Source organism: Carcharodon carcharias, chromosome 13, assembly GCF_017639515.1.
Source record: "Carcharodon carcharias isolate sCarCar2 chromosome 13, sCarCar2.pri, whole genome shotgun sequence".
Lineage (NCBI taxonomy): Eukaryota > Metazoa > Chordata > Chondrichthyes > Lamniformes > Lamnidae > Carcharodon > Carcharodon carcharias.
Genome location: NC_054479.1, coordinates 57,265,273 through 57,287,713, shown reverse-complemented (window position 1 = coordinate 57,287,713; position 22,441 = coordinate 57,265,273). Strand labels below are relative to the sequence as shown.

Genomic DNA, 22,441 nt, shown 5'->3' with positions numbered 1-22,441 from the left:
ACCCCAACCTCACTGTGGCCGGTTGACCTGGGCACAGGTGCCTCTCCAGTTTCAGGGCTTCCTGCTCGTATCTGGACAGGATTAGGAAGGGGGGGCATTCCTCTGCCAGTGCGCAACCTCTCTGCATTGTTGTGAAATGTCTTATCCTGAAAGGACAGAGGAGAATTGATTAGTCCACTCTCTACCTGCAGCGCCATTGCAGCCTGGCCAACCCGACCTGAGGAACACCTCGCAGGACTGAGCTGATTCGTGACCCTGGAGCTGCAAGACACTCATTCCAAGCAGCCAGGCCTCATCCCCTTGCCCAGATGCTGCCTCATTGACATTTTCTACTCACACTCTAAGAATTCTGAGGTCCAAGGTGGGGTAGGTGGGCAGCTCCTAAATGCTGTGCTAAGTGACCCATGCCAACATGGTATTCACCCTTCCCAATTGCAGGAGATTATTGAAGCGCTTGTGGCACTGCACCCATGTGCGCCTCACCACATCATGGGAGCTCGCCCTGGATGCCACCTCCTCCCAGGCATTTTGGTTGAGGTGGGGGGGCCTCCTCCTCCCGTCCCTGGGGAAAGGATCTCTCTCTGTGCTGCCGCCTCTTCCAGGAGGGCAGTGAGACACTCCTCAGAAAACCATGGGGCCGACTGCCCTGCTCACCTGCCCTCCTGCTTGCCCTGTTCTGCTTCGCATGGCTGCCTGCGCCATTTTTGAATAGGCTGCCATTGGACCCGGCGGACATTGAGTTCCTGCCCCCACCCTCCCATTCATGCTGCTGCAGGAGTCACACATAACACTGAGCAGCTCTTAACTGGCCCACCCGTGTAAAATGGCGATGAGAACCCAGGCGGAGGTAGGTTTCCCGACCACCCACTCCCACCGAGTCTGTCTAACGCAGGAACATTTCAGGCCAAAGACTGTTCACAGTAAACCAGACAAAGGAAGATGATTGTGGTTGTTGGAGGCCAATCATCTCAGTCCTGGGACATGGCTTCAGGAGTTCCTCAGGATAGTGTCCTAGGCCCAACCAACTTCAGCTGCATCAACAATGAACTTCCCTCCATCATAAGGTCAGAAGTGGGGATGTTTGCAGATGATTGCACAGTGTTCAGTGCCATTCTCCTCAGATACAGAACCAGTCCATGTCTATATCCAGAAATCACCTGGTCCTTGGGATTTGATGTTCTTTATGCCATTATTTTCTTCATTACTGGCATGTTGCTTATGTTAACTTTGGTAAGTCCCTAACCTTGATTCAATAATAGTTTCCTTGGGATATCCAGCATGCTGACCCCTTCTTCTGCTGTAAATACTGATGCAAAATAATTATTCCATATCCACCATCTCCTTACTTTCAATGACACGATCATCATTATCAGTTTTCATTGCTTCTGAGCACCCTCTTTTTCTTATGATAATATTAAAATGGTTTTATGTTGATTTTGACAACCTTTGCAAGTTTCTTGTCATTGGCCCTTGTTGTAGCTCTTACTGCCTGCTTTGTCACTCTTAGGTTTTTTTCCCAATTATCAGGATCTGGGCTACTTTTTGCATTTTTGTATGCTTTTGCCTTTTGTTTTATGTTGTCTCTTATCTTTCTAATTGCCCAAGGCTGTCTTTTCTAGCAAGTAGATCTCTCCTGTTCCTTTAGCATATTAACTGGTTCTGTATCACACTCAGTTTTTTTTTGCAAAAATATACTTTATTCATAAATCTTCAAAAACATTTCGAAACATTTCAAATCACCATTACAAAAATACAAACAGGTTCAACTTTTCCAACATGAAACACAAGGTGTATCAGAAAAAACAACGAATATTTCAATCATTGGCAGACATACATTTTAATCTGTACAGCCTGAGGGGCTCTTTACAGTTCCCAGCCCCCAGTGCACTGTGGCAGAAAGGTCTTAGGCAGCGACCCTTCCCCATTGCGCCTTTGCGGCGGCTGCCCCAAGATTAACTGTGTCCCTCAGCATGTAGTCCTGGACCTTGGAATGTGCCAGTCTGCAACACTCGGTCGGGGACAACTCTTTGCGCTGGAAAACCAACGAGTTTCGGGCAGACCAAAGAACGTCTTTCACCGAGCTGATGATCCTCCAGCTGCAGTTGATGTTTGTCTCGGTGTGTGTCCCTGGGAACAGCCCGTAGAGCACAGAGTCCTCTGTCACAGAACTGCTCGGGATGAATCTCGACAGCAACCACTGCATCTCTCTCCAGACCTTCTTCGCAAAAGACACAATCTACAAGGAGGTGAACAACGGTCTCTTCCCCACCACAGCCACCTCGAGAGCAACGTGCAGAGGGGGTGAGACTCCTGGCGTGTAGGAAGGATCTTACAGGGAGGGCCTTTCTCACCACCAGCCAAGCTACATCTTGGTGTTTGTTGGAAAGTTCTGGTGATGAGGCATTCTGCCAAATGACTTTGACAGTCTGCTCAGGGAACCATCCCACAGGATCCACCCTCTCCTTTTCCCTCAGGGCCTTTAAGATGTTACGTGCCGACCACTGCCTGACGGACTTGTGGTCGAAGGTGTTTCTCTGCATAAATTTTCCCACGAGGGACAGGTGGTACGGCACGGTCCAACTACTTGGAGCGTTCCGTGGCAGCGTGGCCAGACCCATCCTTCGCAACACCGGGGACGGGTAGAACCTCAGCATGCAGTGACACTTGGTGTTTGCATACTGAGGGTCTACGCACCGCTTGATGCAGCCGCACACAAAGGTGGCCATCAGTATGAAGGCGATGTTGGGCACGTTTTTTCCCCCTTTATCTAGAGGCTTGTACATGTGTCCCTGCGGACACGATCCATTTTCGACCTCCAGATAAAGCGGAAGATGGCACGGGTGATCGCCACCACACAGGAGTGTGGAATGGGCCAGACCTGCGCCACGTACAGCAACAGTGAGAGTGCCTCACACCTGATGACCAGGTTCTTACCCGCAATGGAGAGGGAGCGTTGCTCCCACAAGCCCAGTTTCCTTTTCACCATAGACACTTGCTCCTTCCAGTTTCTAACGTGTGCCCTGGTCCCTCCGAACCATATCCCCAGCACCTTCAGGCCATCAGCCCTGACAGTGAAGGGGATAAAGGATCGGTCAGCCCATTTCCCAAAGAACATGGCCTCGCTCTTCCCACGATTTACCTTGGCTCCCGAGGCCAGTTCGAAACGGTCGCAGATGTGGATAAATCTGTGCACTGACAGTGGATCCGAGCAGAAGACGGCGACATCGTCCATGTACAGGGAGACTTTGATCTGAGTGCCTCCACTACCTGGGATCATCACTCCTCTTATGCCTGGATCCTTCCTGATGGACTCAGCAAAGGGTTCTATGCAACACACGAAAAGAACAGGCGAGAGAGGGCAGCCCTGCCTGACTCCAGATTTAATAGGAAAGCTATCTGATTCCCACCCATTGATTGAGACTGCACTACTGATGTTAGTGTAGAGCAGTTGGATCCAATTGCGAATTCCCTCCCCAAACCCCATTTTGGAGAGCACATCCACCATATAGGTGTGCGATATTCTGTCAAAGGCCTTCTCCTGATCCAGGCTGATGAGGCATGTATCCACACCCCTGTCCTGCACATAGGCAATCGTATCCCTGAGCAGCAAGAGGCTGTCAGAGATCTTCCTGCCCGGCACAGTGCAGGTCTGGTCAGGGTGGATCACCAATTCCAGAGCGGATTTGAGCCGATCGGCGATGACCTTGGACAGAATTTTATAGTCCACATTCAACAGTGAAATGGGTCGCCAATTTCTAATTTCCTCCCTTTCCCCCTTGTGCTTGTAGATGAGGGTGATAATGCCTTTCCTCATGGATTCTGACATACTGCCGGCCAGGAGCATACTCTCGTACACTTCTAGCAGGTCTGGGCCGATCCAGTCCCACAGAGCCAAATACAACTCCGCCGGCAAGCCGTCGCTTCCGGGAGTTTTACTCTTCTCGAAGGACTCAAGGGCCTCAGTCAGTTCGTCAGAAGTTAGCGCTTTGTCCAGACTCTCCCGTGTACTGTCATCTAAGACCTCCGTGATAGAGGACAGGAAGGACTGGGAGGCCGTGCTGTCTGTGGGCTTCACGTCATATAATCCAGCATAGAAGGATTTGCTAATCCTCAAAATGTCAGACTGCGATGACTTTACTGAGCCGTCTTCTTCCTTCAGGCTGCTGATCACAGAGCTCTCTCTGTGTACCTTTTGGAAGAAGAAACGTGAGCACGTCTCATCCTGCTCCACGGAGCGGACTCTGGAACGGAAGATGATCTTGGAGGCCTCCGAGGCAAAGAGCGAGGCTTGCTGGCTCTTCACCTCTTGGAGTTCCTCCTTGATATCGACCCCCATCGACTGCAGCCAGAGCAGGTTCTGCATGTTTTCCTGGAGTCGGGACATTTCCCTCTGTTCCTTTCTAGCTTTCTGGTGCCTTTGAGGATGAAAAACCTCTTGATGTTTCCCTTGATCGTTTCCCACCAGTGTGTCAGTGACTCAAAGAGGGGTTTCATGGTTCTCCAACCTTTGTAATCCCTCTTGAGCTCCTCAATGTTCTCTGGGGTCAGCAGTTGCACGTTTAGCTTCCATGCCCCCCTGCCAACCCTCTGGTCCTTCTCTAAGTGACAGTCAGCCAGTAGGAGGCAGTGGTCAGAGAAGAACACCGGCTTGACGTCGGTGGATCTGACTGTGAATGCATGGGACACAAACAGGAAGTCTATCCTGGAACAGACGGACCCGTCTGGCCGCGACCAGGTGTATCTACGCTGTGCTCCATCTGCAGGGTTGCTGAAGACGTCATGCAGCTTGGCATCCTTTACTGTTTCCATCAGGGATCTGGACATAGCGTCCAATCTGCTGTCGGCACTGCCAGATCGTCCAGCCGCATCGATGATGCAGTTGAAGTCACTGCCCAGAATGACCGGTCTGGAGGTCGCCAGCAGCAGTGGGAGCTGCTGAAAAACCTCCAGCCGCTCAGCCCCTTGTGACGGGGCATAGACGTTAATTAAACGGACTGGAGCATTCTTGTACATTACGTCTGCTATGAGGAGGCGCCCGCCCACCACCTCCTTAACCTGGGAGACGGTGAAGCTGCCTCCCCGCAGCAGAATACCCAGGCCGGAGGAACGAGAGTCGTTTCTTCCCGACCAGATCGATGGCCCATGGGACCACCATCGTGACCATTGCCTGTAGGAGCTGAGGTGCGGTATCGCACACTCCTGCAGAAACAACAGGTCAGCTTTGACCTTGGCAAGGTAGTCCAAGGTCGCAACACATCGCATAGTAGATTCAATGCTATGCACATTTATGGATACAATCTTTACACCCATTTTAAAGCAGTTAGTCGCTTACCAACCCTGTTGTCTCTGAGAGTTCCTTCATGCCCGTGGTGTGCTCCAATTGCTTCTCTTGGGATGGGCTGAGGAAAGCGTCCTGAACCTCCCCATTGGAGATGTTCTGCTTGGGTGGCATCTGGGGGTCTGTGCAGAGAGCGGGGTTTGAAATGTCCTCTGTTGGAGAAGCTTCTCCAATCCTCTCCCCCTCTGGGGCATTGCTGCTCCCGGCTTCCCAGAGCTGGGGTGCGCTGAGCGCCTCACTGTTCCCAGATTCCTGGGGTTGTGGTGCACTGGCCTCTTCAGGTTGTGGGCAAAGTTGGGGTGCGCTGGTCTCCTCATTTTCTCCAATGTTCTGGAGCTTGGGTGTCTCGTCCTCCAACTCCCTAGCGTTTTGCCGCTTCTTCTGTTGGCGCCGCCCTGGCACTTCTTCGTCCGAAGAGCAGCTGCTCTTGTTATCTGTGTCGGATAGGAGACGCCTCTTGACTCTTGCCTGGGACGAGGCTTGGTTTCTTTTTTGCCCCTTCTTCCTTTTTGCTCTCTTCACCAGCTGCCACTCCCCCTGCTGCATTCCCACTGCTGCCTCCTCCTCCTCCGTTGATTTGCTCTCCTGAGGAATGGGAGGTTCAGGGGGCAGTGCTGTTGATTGGCTGTCTGTTGCCCCAATCTTTTCCTCCACCTTGACTCTCTCTGTGTCCTCCTTTGTCCCGTTGTTCTCCCTGGGGGTCTTGGTGGTTGGAGTGACACGAGGCATTTCTTCTGCTTCCCCCTCGTTGGTTTTAGCTGCCTGTGCATAAGTACGGCAACGTTTAGGGCAGGTCTTGTAGAGGTGACTTGCCTCACCACACAGGTTGCAGCACTTAGCCTGTTTACAATCTTTTGTCTGGTGCCCTTCCTTTTTGCAGTTCTTGCAGAGGACAGCACTGCAGTTGGCTGCCATATGACCAGTCTTGCCGCATGAGCGACAAAGTTTGGGTTGCCCAGCGTAGACAAGGTACCCACGGCTTCCCCCGATAGCGAATCTGGAAGGGGGGTGGAAAACGGCTCCCTTACCGTCGGTCTTGAGCGTTACCTTAACCTGGCGTTTACATGTCCAGATCCCCAAATTATCTTTAATTTCAGTGCAGCTCCCAACCTTATCGAAGTACCTGGTAAGGAAGGTGAGCACGTCAGCGACAGGGACGTAGGGGTTGTACAGATGTACCGTCGCAACCCGTTCACGATGCAACAGTAGAACAAAGAGCGGCTCCACCGTCAGGATCTTCATTTCTGGCAGGTCTTTCTTTTCCTCAAACACCTTCAGGAGTTTGACACAAGCTGCCACGTGCTTGAAGGTCACATCAAAGAAACCAGCGCTGGGGAAATCCTATAGGCAGTAGATCTCCGCAGCCTCGAAACCACACAGCTTGAATAGGATCCTCTTGGTGAAGAAGGTCCTATCCATTCCTGTTCCTTGCTCGCTGCCCTTCACCATGACTCGGATGGTGTTAGGTACCCCATGGTAAGGGGTTTGACTGGTTATAGCCATTGCTCTTTCCCTGGCAGAAACGCGATAAAGGTCTCTCCCCTGCCAGGTAAGTATCACACTCAGTTATTTTTTTTCAACACCTCTTACTGATCTTCTGTCTTTTTAGCCATTAACAGGTTTTCCCTGTGTGAGCAGTCTTTGTCTCAACCCATTGAAGTCAGCCTTACTTAAATCTAGAATCTTTGTAAATGTTTTGCATTTTTCCCCTTTCAAATATTACATTGAATTTAATTGTAACATGGCCACTATTAGATAAAGGTCTGTTTACCATTAGACTGTTAACTAAATCTGGCTCATTTTACATGTCTAATTTGGCCCGCTCCCTTGTTGGTTCTGGGACATATTGTTGCAGAAACTATCCCGGACACAGTCATGAAATTCATCACAGCTCTGGAATGTGCTGTTCTGCTTATCCCATTACATATGAAAGTTAAGATTCCCCCATTAAAATCACCCTGTCTTTGCTAAATGTTTGTCTAATCTCTGCATGTGCACTTTCCTTTACATCACTACTGAAACAGGAGCCTACACATAACTCCCATACAGTCTTAGATATTAGAGTTTTCTAATTCTGCCTATGAAGTCTCCATTGCCAGCCCTTTCCCCTTAGTCCTGTAAACATTTTCCCTTCAGATAATTGCCCAATTACCTTTTGAAAGCCATGATTGAACCTGCCTCCACCACACCCTCAGACAGTGTATTACAGCTCCTAACTGCTCGGTGCTTAAAAGAGTTTTTCCTCATATCACCTTTGGTTCTTTAGTCAATCACCTTAAATCAGTGCCCTCTGATACTTGACCCTTCTGCCAGTGGAAATAGTTTCTCCTTATCTACTCTTTCCAGACCCTTCATGATTTTGAGCACCTCTATCAAATCTCCTCTCTAAGGAGAACAGCCGCAGCTTCTCCAATCTATCCATGTAATTGAAGTTCCTCATTCCTGGAACCATCCTCATAAATCATTTCTGCACCCTTTCTAAAGTCTTTACATTTTTCCTAAAGTGTGGTGTACAGAATTGGGCACAATAGTCCAGTTGAAGCCAAACCACCGTTTCATACAGGGTTTTAATGAAAGAGAGCAAATCATCAATTTATCAAGCAGCAATTTAAAAACAATGAAACAAACCCAAACTGCTTGTCCTGATATTCTGATATTTTCCCTGTTTTTAGGGCCAATGCTTTAAACAATGTCAAAGACTGCCCTCAAGTGGCTGAAAGCTTTTAAACACCCACCATTGCCTCTGTGCAGATTGCACAGTATAGATGGTGTCCCAATAGGATCTGTGTTGGGGCCACATTCTTTCTTCTCTGCTTTCATATACTTCACATAGCAGTATTCTTACTGGTAAAAGGCAGTGTAGAGCAATCCTGTCCCCTCACACTGCTCAATCTATTTATTTACAGCAGATCAACCTATTCAGACAAGAGTTGACGTTTCGAGTCCTCATGACCCTTCAACAGAACTAGGCGAATTCGAGGAAGGGATGAAATATAAGCTGGTTTAAGGCGTGTGTGTGTGTGTGTGTGTGTGTGTGTGTGTGTGTGGGGGGGGGGGGGGGGGGGGGTGTTGGGTGGGGGGAGAGAAGTGGAGGGGGTGGTGTGGTTGTAGGGACAAGCAAGCAGTGATAGAAGCAGATCGTCAAAAGATGTCACAGACAAAAGAACAAAAGAACACATAGGTGTTGAAGTTGGTGATATTATCTAAATGAATGTGCTAATTAAGAATGGATGATAGGGCACTCAAGGTATAGCTCTAGTGGGGGTGGGGGGGAGATTGGAGAGACCAAACGTAAACTGGGAGACCGCAAGAATAACCCAAACCTCCCTGTCACTTGCCATTTTAACACTCCACCGTGCTCTCTTGCCCACATGTCTGTCCTTGGCTTGCTGCATTGTTCCAGTGAAGCCCAACGCAAACTGGAGGAACAGAACCTCATCTTCCGACTAGGCACTTCACAGCCTTCCGGACTGAATATTGAATTCAACAACTTTAGGTCTTGAACTCCCTCCTCCATCCCCACCCACTTTCTGTTTCTTCCCCCTTCCTTTTGTTTTTTGCAATAAATTATATAGATTTTTCTTTTCCCACCTATTTCCATTATTTTTAAATATTTTTAAATCTTTTATGCTCCCCCCCACCCCCACTAGAGCCATACCTTGAGTGCCCTACCATCCATTCTTAATTAGCACATTCGTTTAGATAATATCACTAACTTCAACACCTATGTGTTCTTTTGTTCTTTTGTCTGTGACATCTTTTGATGATCTGCTTCTATCACTGCTTGCTTGTCCCTACAACCACACCACCCCCCTCCACTTCTCTCCCACCACCCAAACACCCCCCCCACCCCCCCCCACACACACACACACACACACACACACACACACACACACACCTTAAACCAGCTTATATTTTACCCCTTCCTTGGATTCACCTAGTCCTGTTGAAGGGTCATGAGGACTCGAAACATCAACTCTTTTTTTCTCCGCCAATGCTGCCAGACCTGCTGAGTTTTTCCAGGTAATTCTGTTTTTGTTTTGGATTTCCAGCATCTGCAGTTTTTTGTTTTTATTATTAAACCTATTCAGACGGCTGATGTTCCAGGACTGTGCTGATTTGATCTCAGCTGGAGTAGCAGTTGGGAAAATGCAATTGCTGCTGTAAAGTTAGTGTGTGTATTGAAAGAGAGAGGTTAAAAATGCATTTGTATAGCACCATTCACAACTTCAGAGCAACCCAAAGCGCTCCAATGAAGTACTTTTGAAATGTTGTTAATCTATGCACAGCAAGCTCCCATGACCAATGTTTGTGATATTGTTTGTGGTTTTGGTTGAGGGAAAATTATTGACCAGGACACCAGGGATACCCCCCCCCCCTGCAATTCTCTGAAATAGTGTCACGGAGTCTTTTACATTCATCTCATCCAAAAGACAGTTCTGACAATGCAGCACTCCTTCACTGATGAAAACATTAGACAAGGCTCTGATCACAGTACACTAACAAATTATTCACCAGTGTTTATGCTCCAAATGAGCCTCCTCTCACCTATCAATGCCTTTTCTGTAAATGCATCTATACCATTCACCTCAAACACACGCTGTGGTAGCGAGTTCCAACTTCTAACCACTCTCTGGGTAAAGAAGATCCCTGTTAATTTCCTGTTGAATTAATTAGTAATGATCTTATATTTATTGTCCCCAGTTTTAGTCTGTCCCACCAAGTGAAAAGATCTAATCTATCAAATCATTCCCGTGAAGCTCCTTGGGACTTTTTATTATGTTGAAAGCACCATATAAATACAAATTTTTGTTTTTATGTTCTTTCATAATCTTAAAGACATGCCACAGCCTTAAACATATATGGGGCAGAATTTTACGCTAATTGGGCAGGTATGCGCCCAACCTGATCGGATGTGAAATCGCTCATGCCAAATTTTGGTCAGCGCGCATGCGCAAAAATTGGAAGTGGCCCACAGACAAGAGGGCAATTAAGACCAATAATCGAGCAACTGACACCGATTTTTCATGGTCCATCCAACCTTAAGGTTGGCGGATGGGTGAATCGGCCAGGCGGCCTTTACATTTTTCATGAAAGATCATCCAAGGGAGGTTTCTGTTATGAAATAAAATAAAAACCTGTTGGCAGCATTTTTATCATCTATATTTTTCAGATACCTGATTCTGATGCTTGGACGTTTTTTTCCCGGCTCTTTGAAACTTTATCTGATGATTTTCAGGTCTGCAGCTCCCTGAGGCTGCTCTCTGCCATTAGGGAGCTTTCTCTCAGCACTCGCCCACGGTGACGTCATCACCCACCCTGTTCCCACCCCCACTCCGGCAGTGCTGAACTTTTCAGCCTGCGTTTCACACTAGCTGGCTGTTAATTGGCCAGCCAGCGTGAAATCCCATTCGGAGGCTGATCGCGATTGGTGGCCCGTTTCCCGGCCGATCCCAGGCCCGCTGATCGCACCTGCCTGTCGGCTAAAAGTTCAGGCCATGAAGCCAAAATTCAGGCCTGTTTGTGATTTTCAAATAATAGTTTTCTATCTTGTTTGAATGTTTTGTAGTCTAGGGGCTATTTCTAGCACCATCCCCTTTTTGGTGGTTAAATCTGAAATCAAAACACCACAGTCTGTCAGTATTAGTAATCCCATCCACCACCTTCGCTCCCTCCACCACTGACACACAGTGGCAGAAGTGTGTACCATCTACAACGTGCACTGGAGCAACTCACCAAGGCTCCTTCGGCACCTTCCAAACCCACGACCTCTACCATCAAGAAGGGCAGCAGATGTATGGGAACACCAGCACCTACAATTCCCCCTCCAAGTCACTCACCATCCTGACTTGGAAATATATCTTCATCCCTTCACTGTCACTGGGTCAAAATCCTGGCACTCCCTCCCTAACAGTACAGTGGGTGTACCTACACCAGATGGACTGCAGCGGTTCAAGAAGGCAGCTCACTACACCTTCTCAAGGGCAATTGGAAATGGGCAATAAATGCTGGCCCAACCAGCGAAGCCCACATCCCAGGAACAAATAAAAACTGCTATACAAATTGACAGAAATAGAGGCTGAACCTGCAAATGTGACACACAAGGCTTTATGTTTGCAGCTCACAAAGACAAAGTTGACAATCCTCTGGGGTAGGGCACATTTCTCATCAGACAGAGGAGACCCCAATTTCCACAAAGCTGGATCTGAATCCTTAGCCCTCGGCTTTTGAAGGAATTGCCAATGGTGTCTACACTGACATTCGCACACGTGGACTTTCCAGAGTTGTGTCAACAGAAGGAGCCTTGGCTGATTCTTTATCCAGCCTGAGGACATGGAGACAACGTGTAGCTGCTCCTGCTGTGACAGTAACTGGGATCAGCTAATGACCATAGACTGCCAGCTGAGCACAGTGTAGGCAGTGTCTTGACCCATGGAGCATTGGGACATTCAGAAACATCTATTTGTGAGAATATATTTATTCTTTTTAGATCATAAAGTCACATAGGAGGAGTTCATTCAGTCCATCAAGTCTATGCCAGCTCTCTGTGGAACAATCCCATTCTCCAATTCTATCCCCACAACCCCTTAAATTTATTTCCTTCAAGGACCAATCCAATGTCTTTTGAAATCACTGATCATCTCTGCTTCCACCACCCTCGTGGGTAGTGAGTCCCAGGTCATTACCACTCGCTGCATTAAAAAGTTCTTCCTCACCTCCCTCACTACATCTCTTGCCCAAAACCTTAAGTCTGTGTCCCGTTATACCATCAGCTAATGTGATGAGTTTTCCTGGTCTACCTTATCCAATCCTGTCATAATATTGTACACATCTACTAAATCTCCGTTCAATCTCCTTTGCTCCAAGGAGAACAACCCCAGCTTCTCCAACCTATTGTCCTCACTGTTTGCCACCCCTCCAAGTTTGGGATCATTGGCAAATTTTGAAATTTTACTCTTTCAACATCCAAGTCATTCATATATAGCAAAAAAAATCAGTGTTCCTAGCACTGACCCTTGGGGAACACTACTGTCTACCATCCTCCAGTCTGAAAAATAATCATTTATCGTAACTCGCTGGGCTGAATAATGTGGAGGTGGAGAGGGGTGGGTGGGGACGCACCCCCTCCACCCCCCTCCCCAGGGAAGCACATGGGTGTGAAGCTAACATGCTCCACATTGATCTGCCCCGTAGACATAAAGCACTGCGAGGCTAATTAACAAGTGGCAGCTTACGCCCCCTTATTGAGGCGGAAGTCCCACCTACTGGAGCTGCTGGTCAATCTGATTGGCTGGCAGCTCCATCAATCCCAGCAGTGCCAGGAAGTTGTCCATGGCCACTGCAAGGGCTGCTGGTAAAGAGAGGACCCCAAGGCCTTGGATCCCCAGAGCAGCTGAGTCTGGGGCCTTCAGCCAGGAGGGTTTGGGTAGGTTAGGGAGAGGGGCAGTGGGGTGGGAAGGTGTGGTTTTAAGGGAGGGAGTGGGTAGGAAGGAAGGGGGGATTTAGCCTAAGGATGGGGCTGCCCATGATTGGCAAAGGGAAGCCCCTGAAGAGCGACCACAGCAACCTTCCTTCCTGCTCTTTAAATATTTAAGTTCAAAAATCAGGCTTCCCACTCCTGCCTGGCTGCCCACGCCAAACGTTTTACGGCATGGACAGTTTATTATCAGGGTCAATTGTCTTGATAATAAGCCTAACTGACTATCAATTGTTCATTTAAAGATGGCTGGCGAGCTGCCAATTTTGGCGCCCGCCACCCATCCCCCATATTATGGGGGTGAGCTCGGGGTGGGCAGGAAGGTGGTGGGATGGGTGACCATCCCATTTTAAATGCCCACGGGGGGGCACATAAAATTCAGCCTGCTGTTTTGTGTCTTTAAGCCAATTTTTTTTATCCAATTGGACAATAAACTTCCTTTTTCATGAGCCTCAATTTTGTTAACCAGCCTTTTATGTGGTACTTTGTCAAATGCTTTCTTAAAATCCACTGCATTCTATTCATCAACCTTTTTTGTTACTTCATCAATATATTCAGTCAAGAACGATCTGCCTTTTAGAAATCCGTGTTCTTCATCCTTAATAAACTCAAACTTCTCGAAATGTTTGTTGATTTCTTTTCCTCTCATTATTGTTTCTACAACCTTACGCACCACTGATGTTAAACTAACTGGCCTGTAGTTTCTAAGCCTGTCCTTAGGTGCTTTCTTGAATAAGGATTCACATTTGCCACTCTCCAATCCTCTGATACCTCTACCATATCTATGGAAGGTTAAAGCAAGCTCTCCACTATCTCCAACCCCACGTCCTTCAGCAACCGGACCAGGGAGTTTAAACACTCTCAGCATAGCCTGCCTTTCCAGTACCTCCACCCTCTCAATTTTCACCCCACCCACTTCTACAACCTCCACTTCTACTGATATTTTGTTAGATTCCTCTTCCTTAGTAAACACCAATACAAATTATTCATTCATTATTCTAGCCTTGCCCTGCACCTCCAAGCATATATCACCCTCTTTGTCTCTGATATGACCCATTCCACCTCTTACTATTGTTATAATTCTGATAGGGATCGGCACGATCGGCTAAGAATGTCCCCAAAGAATGAACCCCCCATTAGGTTGAACACCCCCCCCACCCCCCACTCCCCACCCCACCCCCCGCTTTCTTCCTACCCACACACTGTCTTAAACCCACCCCCTCCTCCTCTGCCCCCAACTGCCTCTTCTTAACCGACACAAACCCTCCCAGTCCAAGATCTGGACTTAGTTGCTTTAACTTTTAATCCAAACACTCAGCAATCAACCAATAGAACTATGCCTCAAGATTTCATATTTTTAAGCAGCAACAAAATGTACTTATTACATAAGAAGAATTAAACAAAGCAAGCACTATTAACTTAGCACTACAGTTTCTAATTAACTCTGCTATGAATTCAGTTCTAATTTTTACGTTCCCCACCCTCCATAGAATTCCCATATATGTTACAACAATCTTGAATGTTCATTCACTTCTGAAGGGGCCAACCCACAAGGTATGCCACATCCCTCTGGAATTGACTTTACTCTTTAGTGTTCCAGCTATTCTCTGCGGTGAGATTTTATGGGGACCCTTCCATTAGCTTTTTGGCTAAGCAACCCTCCAGCTTTTATTTAATATGTCACGATGCTCAGTTCCTTGTTCTGGTTACCAGCAGATACCAAAATACCTTTTCACAGCTCCCAAGCTAACTCTGCTGACTGCTTTCTGCCACAAATCTCTGAGGATCACTGTGGATTTCTCCCTCTTGTTACAAACTAGGCAATTCTTCCAACTGCTTTTACCCCATCAGAAATCCAAACTGAGCTTGAGCCCCACCCACATTCTATGCAATGAAACACAAAATTGTTTCAACATAGAAGGTAGCCATTTGGCACATCATGTCTGTACTGGCTCTCCAAATGAGCTACTCTTTTTAAAAAAATTAATTTATGGGATGTAGGTGTTGCTGGTTAGACAAGCATTTATTGCCCAACCCTAATTGACCTCGAGAAGGTGGTGGTGAGCTAACTTATTGAACCATTGCAGTCCCTGTGGTGTAGGTACACCCACAGTGCTGTTAGGGAGGGAGTTTCAGGATTTTAATCCAGCGACAGTGAAGGAATAGTGAGATATTTCCAAGTTAGGATGGTGAGTGGCTTAGAGGGGAATTGCAGGTGGTGGTGTGTCTGCTGCCCTTTCCTTCCAAATGGTAGCGGTTGGCAGCAGTTGTGGGTTTGGAAGATGCTATCTAAGGAGACTCGATGTGTTTCTGCAGTGCACCTTGTATATGGTATACACTGCTGCCACTGTGTGTCGGTGGTAGAGGGAGTGAATGTTTGTGGATGTGGTACCAATCAAGCGGGCTGCTTTGTCCTGGTGTCAAGCTTCTTCGGTGTTGTAAGGGCTGTGCTCATCCAGGCAAGGGGAGAGTATTCCATTACATTCCTGACATGTGCCTTGTAGATGGTGGACAGGCTTTGGGGAGTCAGGAGGTGAGTTGCTCACCGCATAATTCCAAGCCTTTGACCTGCTCTTGTAGCCACAGTATTTATATGGCCAGTCCAGTTCAGGTTCTGGTCAATGGTAACCCCCAGGATGTTGATAGTGGGGTATTCAGTGATGGTAATGTCAAGGGTGATGGTTAGATTCTCTCTTGTTGGGCATGGCTTGACACTTAAGTGGCGCAAATGTTACTTGCCACTTGTCAACCCAAGCCTGGATATTGTCTGGGTCTTGCTGCCTTTGGACATGGACTGTTTCAGTATCTGAGGAGTCACGAATGGTACTGAACATTGTGCAATCATCAGTGAACTTCCCCACTTCTGACCTTATGATGGAAGGGAGGTCATTGACGAAGCAGCTGAAGATGGTTGGGCCTAGGACACTACCCTGAGGAACTCCTGCAGTGATGTCCTGGAACTTTTAAAAAAATTCATTCATGGGATGTGGGCTTCGCTGGCTGGGCCAGCATTTATTGCCCATCCCTAGTTGCTCTTGAAAAGGTGGCGGTGAGCTGCCACCTTGAACTACTGCAGCCCATGTGGTGCGGGTACATCCACAGTGCTGTTAGGAAGGGAGTTCCTGGATTTTGACCCAGCGACAGTGAAAGAACAGCAATATATTTCCAAGTCAGAGCTGTGAGTGACTTGGAGGGGAACATATAGGTGGTGGTTTTCCCATCTATCTGCTGCCCTGGTCTTTCTAGATGATGGTGGTTGCGGGTTTCGAAGGTGCTGTCCAAGGAGCCTTGGTGAATTCTTGCAGTGCACCTTGTAGATGATACACACAGCTGCTACTGTGTGTCAGTGGTGGAGTTTGTGGATGTGGTGCCAATCAAGCAAGCTTTGTCCTGGATGGTGTCAAGCTTACTGAGTGTTGTGGGAGCTGCACTCATCCAGGCAAGTGGGGATTATTCTATCACACTCCTGACATGTGACTTGTAGATGGTGGAGAGGCTTTGGGGAGTCAGGAGGTGGGTTACTCATCACACTATTCCTAGTCTCTGACCTGCTCTTGTAGCCACAGTATTTATATGGCTAGTCCAGTTCAGTTTCTGGTCAATGATAAACCCCAGGATGCTGATAGTGGGGAATTCAGTGATGATAATGCCATTGAATGTTAAGGGGTGATGGTTGAATTTTCTCTTGCTGAAGATGATCATTGCCTGGCACTTGTGTGGTGTCAATATTACTTCCCAAGAGTTAGCCCAAGCCTAGATATTGTCCAGGTCTTGCTGCATTTGGACATGGACTGCTTCAGTATCTGAGGAATCACGAATGGTGCTGAACATTGTGCAATCATCAGCGAACATCCCTACTCATGACCTTATGATGGAAGGAAGGTCATTGATGAAGCAGCTAAAGATGGTCAGGCCAAAGACACTACTCTGAAGAACTCCTGCAGTGATGTCTTGCAGCTGAGATGACTGACATCCAACAACCACAACCATCTTATTTTGTGCTAGGTATGACTCCAACCACTGGAGAGTTTTCCCCCTGATTCTCATTGACTCCAGTTTTGCTAGGGCTCCTTGATGGCACACTCAGTCAAATGCTGCCTTGATGTCAAGGGCAGTTACTCTCACCTCACCTCGGGAGTTCAGCTCTTTTGTCCATGTTTGAACCAAGGCTGTAATGAGGTCAGGAGCTGAGTGGCCCTGGCAGAAACCAAAGTGACCGTCAGTGGGCAGGTTATTGCTAAGCAAGTGCTATTGTTGATGATCCCTTCCATCACTTTACTGATGATCGAGAGTAGACTGATGGGGCGGTAATTGGCTGGGTTGGATTTGTCCTGCTTTTGTGTACAGAACATACCTGGGCAATTTTCCACATAGCCAGGTAGATGACAGCATTGTAGCTGTACTGGAACAGCTTGGCGAGGGGCGCAGCAAGTTCTGGAGCACAAGTCTTCAGTACTATTGCTGGAATATTGTCAGGGCCCACAGCCTTTGCAGTATCCATTGCCTTCAACTGTTTCTTGATAATACATGAAGTGAATTGAATTGGCTGAAGACTGGTATCTGTGATGCTGGGGACCTCCGGAGGAGGCTGAGATGGATCATTGACTTGGCACTTCTGGCTGAAGATTGTTGCAAATGCTTCAGCCTTATCTTTTGCACTAATGTGCTGGGCTGCTCCATCATTGAGGATGGGGATATTTGTGGCCCTTCCTCCTCCAGTGAGTTGCTTAATTGTCCACCACGGATGGATGTGGCAGGACTGCAGAGCTTAGATCTGATCTGTTGGTTGTGGAATTGCTTAGCTCTGTCTATCATTTGCTGCTTATGCTGTTTGCATGCAAGTAGTCCTGTATTGTAGCTTCACAAGGTTGACAGCCTCATCTTTATGTATGTCTGGTGCTGCTGCTGACATGCTCTCCTGCACTCTTCATTGAACCAGCGTTGATCCCCTGGTTTGATGAAAATGGTAGACTGGGGGATATGCTGGGTCATGAGTACAATTCTGCTGCTGCTGATGGCCCACAGCGCCTCATGGATACCCAGTCTGGAGTTGCTAGCAAAATCTATCCCATTTAGCACAGCGGTAGTGTCATGCAACATGATGGAGGGTAGGCTCAATGTGAAGCAGGGACTTTGTCTCCACAACAACTGTGCAGTCGTCACTCCTATCGATACTGTCATGGACAGATGCACCTGAAGCAGGCAGGTTGTTGAGGGTGAGGTCAAGTATGTTTTTCCCTCTTGTTTGTTCCCTCACCACCTGCCACAGACCCAGTCTAGCAGCTATGTCATTTAGGACTTGGCCAACTCAGTCAGTACTAGTGCTACCGATCCACTCTTGCTGATGGAAATTGAAGTCCCCCACCCAGAGAACATTCTGCACCCTTGCCACCCTCAGTGCTTCCTCCAAGTGATGTTCAACACGGAGGAGCACTGATTCATCAGCTGAGGGAGGGCAGTATGCGGTAGTCAGCAAGAGGTTTCCTTGCCCATGTTTGACCTGATTCCATGAGACTTCATGGGGTCCAGAGTAGATGTGGAGGACTCCCAGGGAAACTCCCTCCTGACTGGATGCCACTGTGCCGCCACCTCTGTTGGATCTGTCCTGCTGGTGGGACAGGACATACACAGGGATGGTGATGGTGGAGTCTGGGACATTATCTGTAAGGAATGATTCCGTGAGGATGACTATGTCAGGCTGTTGCTTGACTAGTCTCTGAGATAGCTCTCCCAATTTTGGCACTAGCCCCCAGATGTTAATAAGGAGGACTATGAAGAGTCGCTAGGGCTGCGATTGCCAGGGTTGTCATTTCCGGTGCCTAGGTCAATGTCGGGTGATCTGTCGGTTTTATTCCTTTTTTGTGTCTTTGTCGCAGTTTATTACAATTGAGTGGCTCACTAGGCCATTTCAACTTAGATGACTGACCTCCAACAACCACAGCCATCTTCCTTTGTGCTAGGTATGACTCCAACCAGTGGAGAGTTTTCCCCCTGATTCCCACTGAGACCAGTTTTGCTCGGGCTCCTTGTCTCGGTCAAGTGTTGCCTTGATGCCAAGGGCAATCATTCTCACCTCACCTCACCTCTGGAGTTCAGCTCTTTTGTCCATGGTTTGAACCAATGCAGTAGTAATGAGGCCAGGAGCTGAGTGGCCCTGGTGGAACCCAAACTGAGCATCAGTAAGCAGGTTATTGCTAAGCAAATGCCGTTGTTGATGATCCCTTCCATAACTTTACTGATGATAGGGCGGTAATTGGCCAGGCTGGATTTGTCCTACCTTTTGTGTGCATGACCGACCTGGGCAATTTTCCACACAGCTGGGTAGATGCCTGTGTTGTAGCTGAACTGGAACAGCTTGGCTAGGGGTGCAGCAGGTTATGAAGTATAAGTCTTCAGTACTATTGCTGGAATATTGTCAGGGCCCATAGCCTTTGCAGCATCCAGTGCCTTCAACCTTTTCTTGATATCACGTGGAGTGAATCGAATTGGCTGAAGACTGGCATCTGTAATGCTGGGGACCTCCAGAGGAGGCTGAGATTAATTATTGACACGGCACTTCCGGTGAAGATTGTTGTAAATGCTTCAGCCTTATCTTTTGCACTACTGTGCTGGGCTCCTTCATCATTGAGGATGGGGATATTTGTGAAGCTTCCTCCTCCAGTGAGTTGCTTAATTGTCCACCACCATTCACAACTGGATGTGGCAGGACTGCGGAGCTTAGACCTGATCCATTGGTTGTGGAATTGTTTAGCCCTGCTTGCTGCTTATGCTATTTGGCACACAAGTAGTCCTGTGTTATAGCTTCACCAGGTTGACACCTCATTTTTAGATATATCTGGTGCTGATCCTGGCATGCCCTCCTGCACTCTTCATTGAACCAGGGTTGATCCCCTGGCTTGATGAAAATGGTAGAGTGGGGGATAGGCTTGGTTAAAAGGTTACCAATTGTGGTTCAGTACAATTCTGTTGCTGTTGATGGCCCACAGCGTCTCATGGATGCCCAGTCTGGAGTTGCTAGATCTATTCAAAATCTACCCCATTTAGCATGGTGGTAGTGCTACACAACACGATGGAGGATACCCTCAATGTGAAGGTGGGTCACTCCTACCAATAATGTTATGGATAGATGCGTCTGTGGCAGATACCCCACCTTCTCCATGTAACCTTGCATGTTCTTCCTTTTCAGATAAGGGTCTAATTGCTTTTCAAAGGCTTCAATTGAACCTGCTTCCAGCACACACTCAGGCAGCACATTCCAGACCCTAATCATTCACTGCGTGAAGAAGTTTTCCCCCCTATCACTTTTACTAATTACTTTAAATCTCTGTACTCTCATTCTAGATTCTTTGATGAGTGGGAACAGTTCTTCCCTACCTTCTCTATCCAGACCCCTCATGATTTTGAACACCTCTCTCAAATCTCCTCCTATCCTTCTTTTCTCTAAGGAAAACAGTCTTAACTTCTACAACCTATTTTCTTCAGTGAAGTTCTTCATACTTGGAACCATTCTGGTGAATCTTTTCTGCACCCTCTCTACTGCCTTCACATCCTTCCCAGAATTGGATGCAATACTCTAGCTGAGGCTGAACTAGTGACTGATACAAGGTCAATATATAACACCTTTGGTCTGTCCGCAAGCATGATCCAGGCCTCTCTGTCGCTTGCCATTTCAACACACCACCCTGCTCTCAAGGCCACATGTCCGTCCTTGGCCTGCTGCAATGTTCCAGTGAAGCTCAACGCAAACTGGAGGAACAGCACCTCATCTTCCGACTAGGTACTTTACAGCCTTCCGGACTGAATATTGAGTTCAACAACTTTAGATCATGAACTCTCTCCTCCATCCCCACCCCCTTTGTCCAATAATTTATATATATTTTTCTTTTCCTACCTATTTCCATTATTTTAAAATGTATTTCCATCCATTGTTTTATCTCCATCTTTGAGCCTATTTCGATCCCTTCCCCCCACCCCACCCCCACTAGGGCTATCTGTCCCTTGCTCGATCTGCTTTCTACCCTTAATGTCACCATTAGCACATTTCTTAGATAATATCACCACCGTCGACATCTCTTTGTCCTTTTGTCTATGACATCTTTTGCCAATCTCCACCTATCACTGGCTCACGATCCAGCTCTATCTGTCCAATCCCCCCCCCCCTTAAACCAGCTTATATTTCACCTCTTTTCTATTTTACCTTAGATCTGGTGAAGAGTCATATGGACTCAAATTGTTAACTGTATTCCTCTCCACAGATGTTGTCAGACCTGCTGAGTTTTCCAGGTATTTTTGTTTTTGTTTCGGATTTCCAGCATCTGCAGTATTTTGCTTTTATTTCAATATAACCTCCTTGTTCTTGTACTCTATGCCTCTATTAATGAAGCCCAGGATACTGTATGCTTTATTAACCACTGCCTCAACTTGTCCTGCCATCTTCAATGACTTATTCACGTTTACACCCAGTTCCCTGGGCTCCTGCATCCTCTTTAGAGTTGTGCCCTTTATTTTATACTGTTTCTCCATATTCTTCCTATCAAAATAAATCACTTCACATTTCTTCACATTGAACTTCATCTGCCACTTGTCTGCCCATTCCACCAACTTGTCTATGTCCTTTTGAAGCTCTACACTGTCCTCATCACAGTACTTCTAAGTTTTGTATCATCCGCAAACTTTGAAATTGTGCCCTGTATACGAAGGTCTAGGTCATTAATATATATCAAAAAAGCAAGGGTCTCAACACTGCCCCCAGGGGAACTCCACCTAAACCTTCCTCAGGTATGAAAAACATCCATTAAACACGACTCCTTGTATCCTGTCACTCAGCCAATTCTGTATCCATATTGTTACTGTCCCTTTTGTTCCATGAACTATAAGTGCTCACAAGTGCAGCACTGTAACAAAAGCCTTTTGGAAGTCCATGTACTCCACATCAACAGCAATTTGCTCATCAACCCTCTCTGTTACCCCTTCAAAAAAAACTCCAGCAAGTTAGTTTTCCCTTAAAATCCATGTTGGCTTTGCTTAATTAACCCACATTTGTCCATGTGACTATATTAATTTTGTCCCAAATTATTGCTTCTAGAAATTTCCCCACCACCAAAGTTAAATTCACAGTCCTGTAGTTGCTGGGCTTACCTATACACCGTTTTTTGAACAAGGGTGTAATGTTTGCAATTCTCCAGTCCCCTGGGACCATCCCTGAGTCTAAGGAAGGCTGAAAAAATTATGACCAGTGCCTCAGTAATTTCTGCTCTCACTTCCCTCTGTATCTTTGGATGCATCTCATCTGGCCCTGGTGCCTTATCAACTTTAAGTACAGATAACCTATCCAATATCACCTCCTTTCCAACTTTAAACCCATTTACTGTCTGAATTACCTCCTTTTTCACCATGGCTTGGGTAGCATCTTCTTCCTTGGTAAAGGCAGATACAAAGTATAATTAGGAGAGCAAAGAGGGGATATGAGAGAGCTCTGGCTAGTAAAAGTAGGGAAAATCCCAAGATATTCTATTAGTATATCAATGGGAAGAGGATAACCAGGGAAAGAGTAGGGCCCATTAGGGACCATGGGAGCAATCTATGGGTGGAGCCAGAGGACATCAGTAGAGTGTTGAACGAATACT

General features: G+C 47.2%; 1 long non-coding RNA gene across 2 annotated transcripts in view; it reads right to left on the bottom strand.

Moving 5' to 3' along the window:
- The window catches only part of LOC121285544, a 54,838-nt gene extending 44,184 nt beyond the window's left edge, over positions 1-10,654 (bottom strand). Inside the window, exon 1 of one of the 2 annotated variants that reach the window (XR_005944710.1) lies at positions 10,516-10,654. This is a non-coding gene — a long non-coding RNA (uncharacterized LOC121285544). The remainder of the gene's footprint in view (positions 1-10,515) is intronic. The other variant, XR_005944711.1, reaches the window with a different exon arrangement.
- Positions 10,655-22,441: the final 11,787 nt, after the last annotated feature.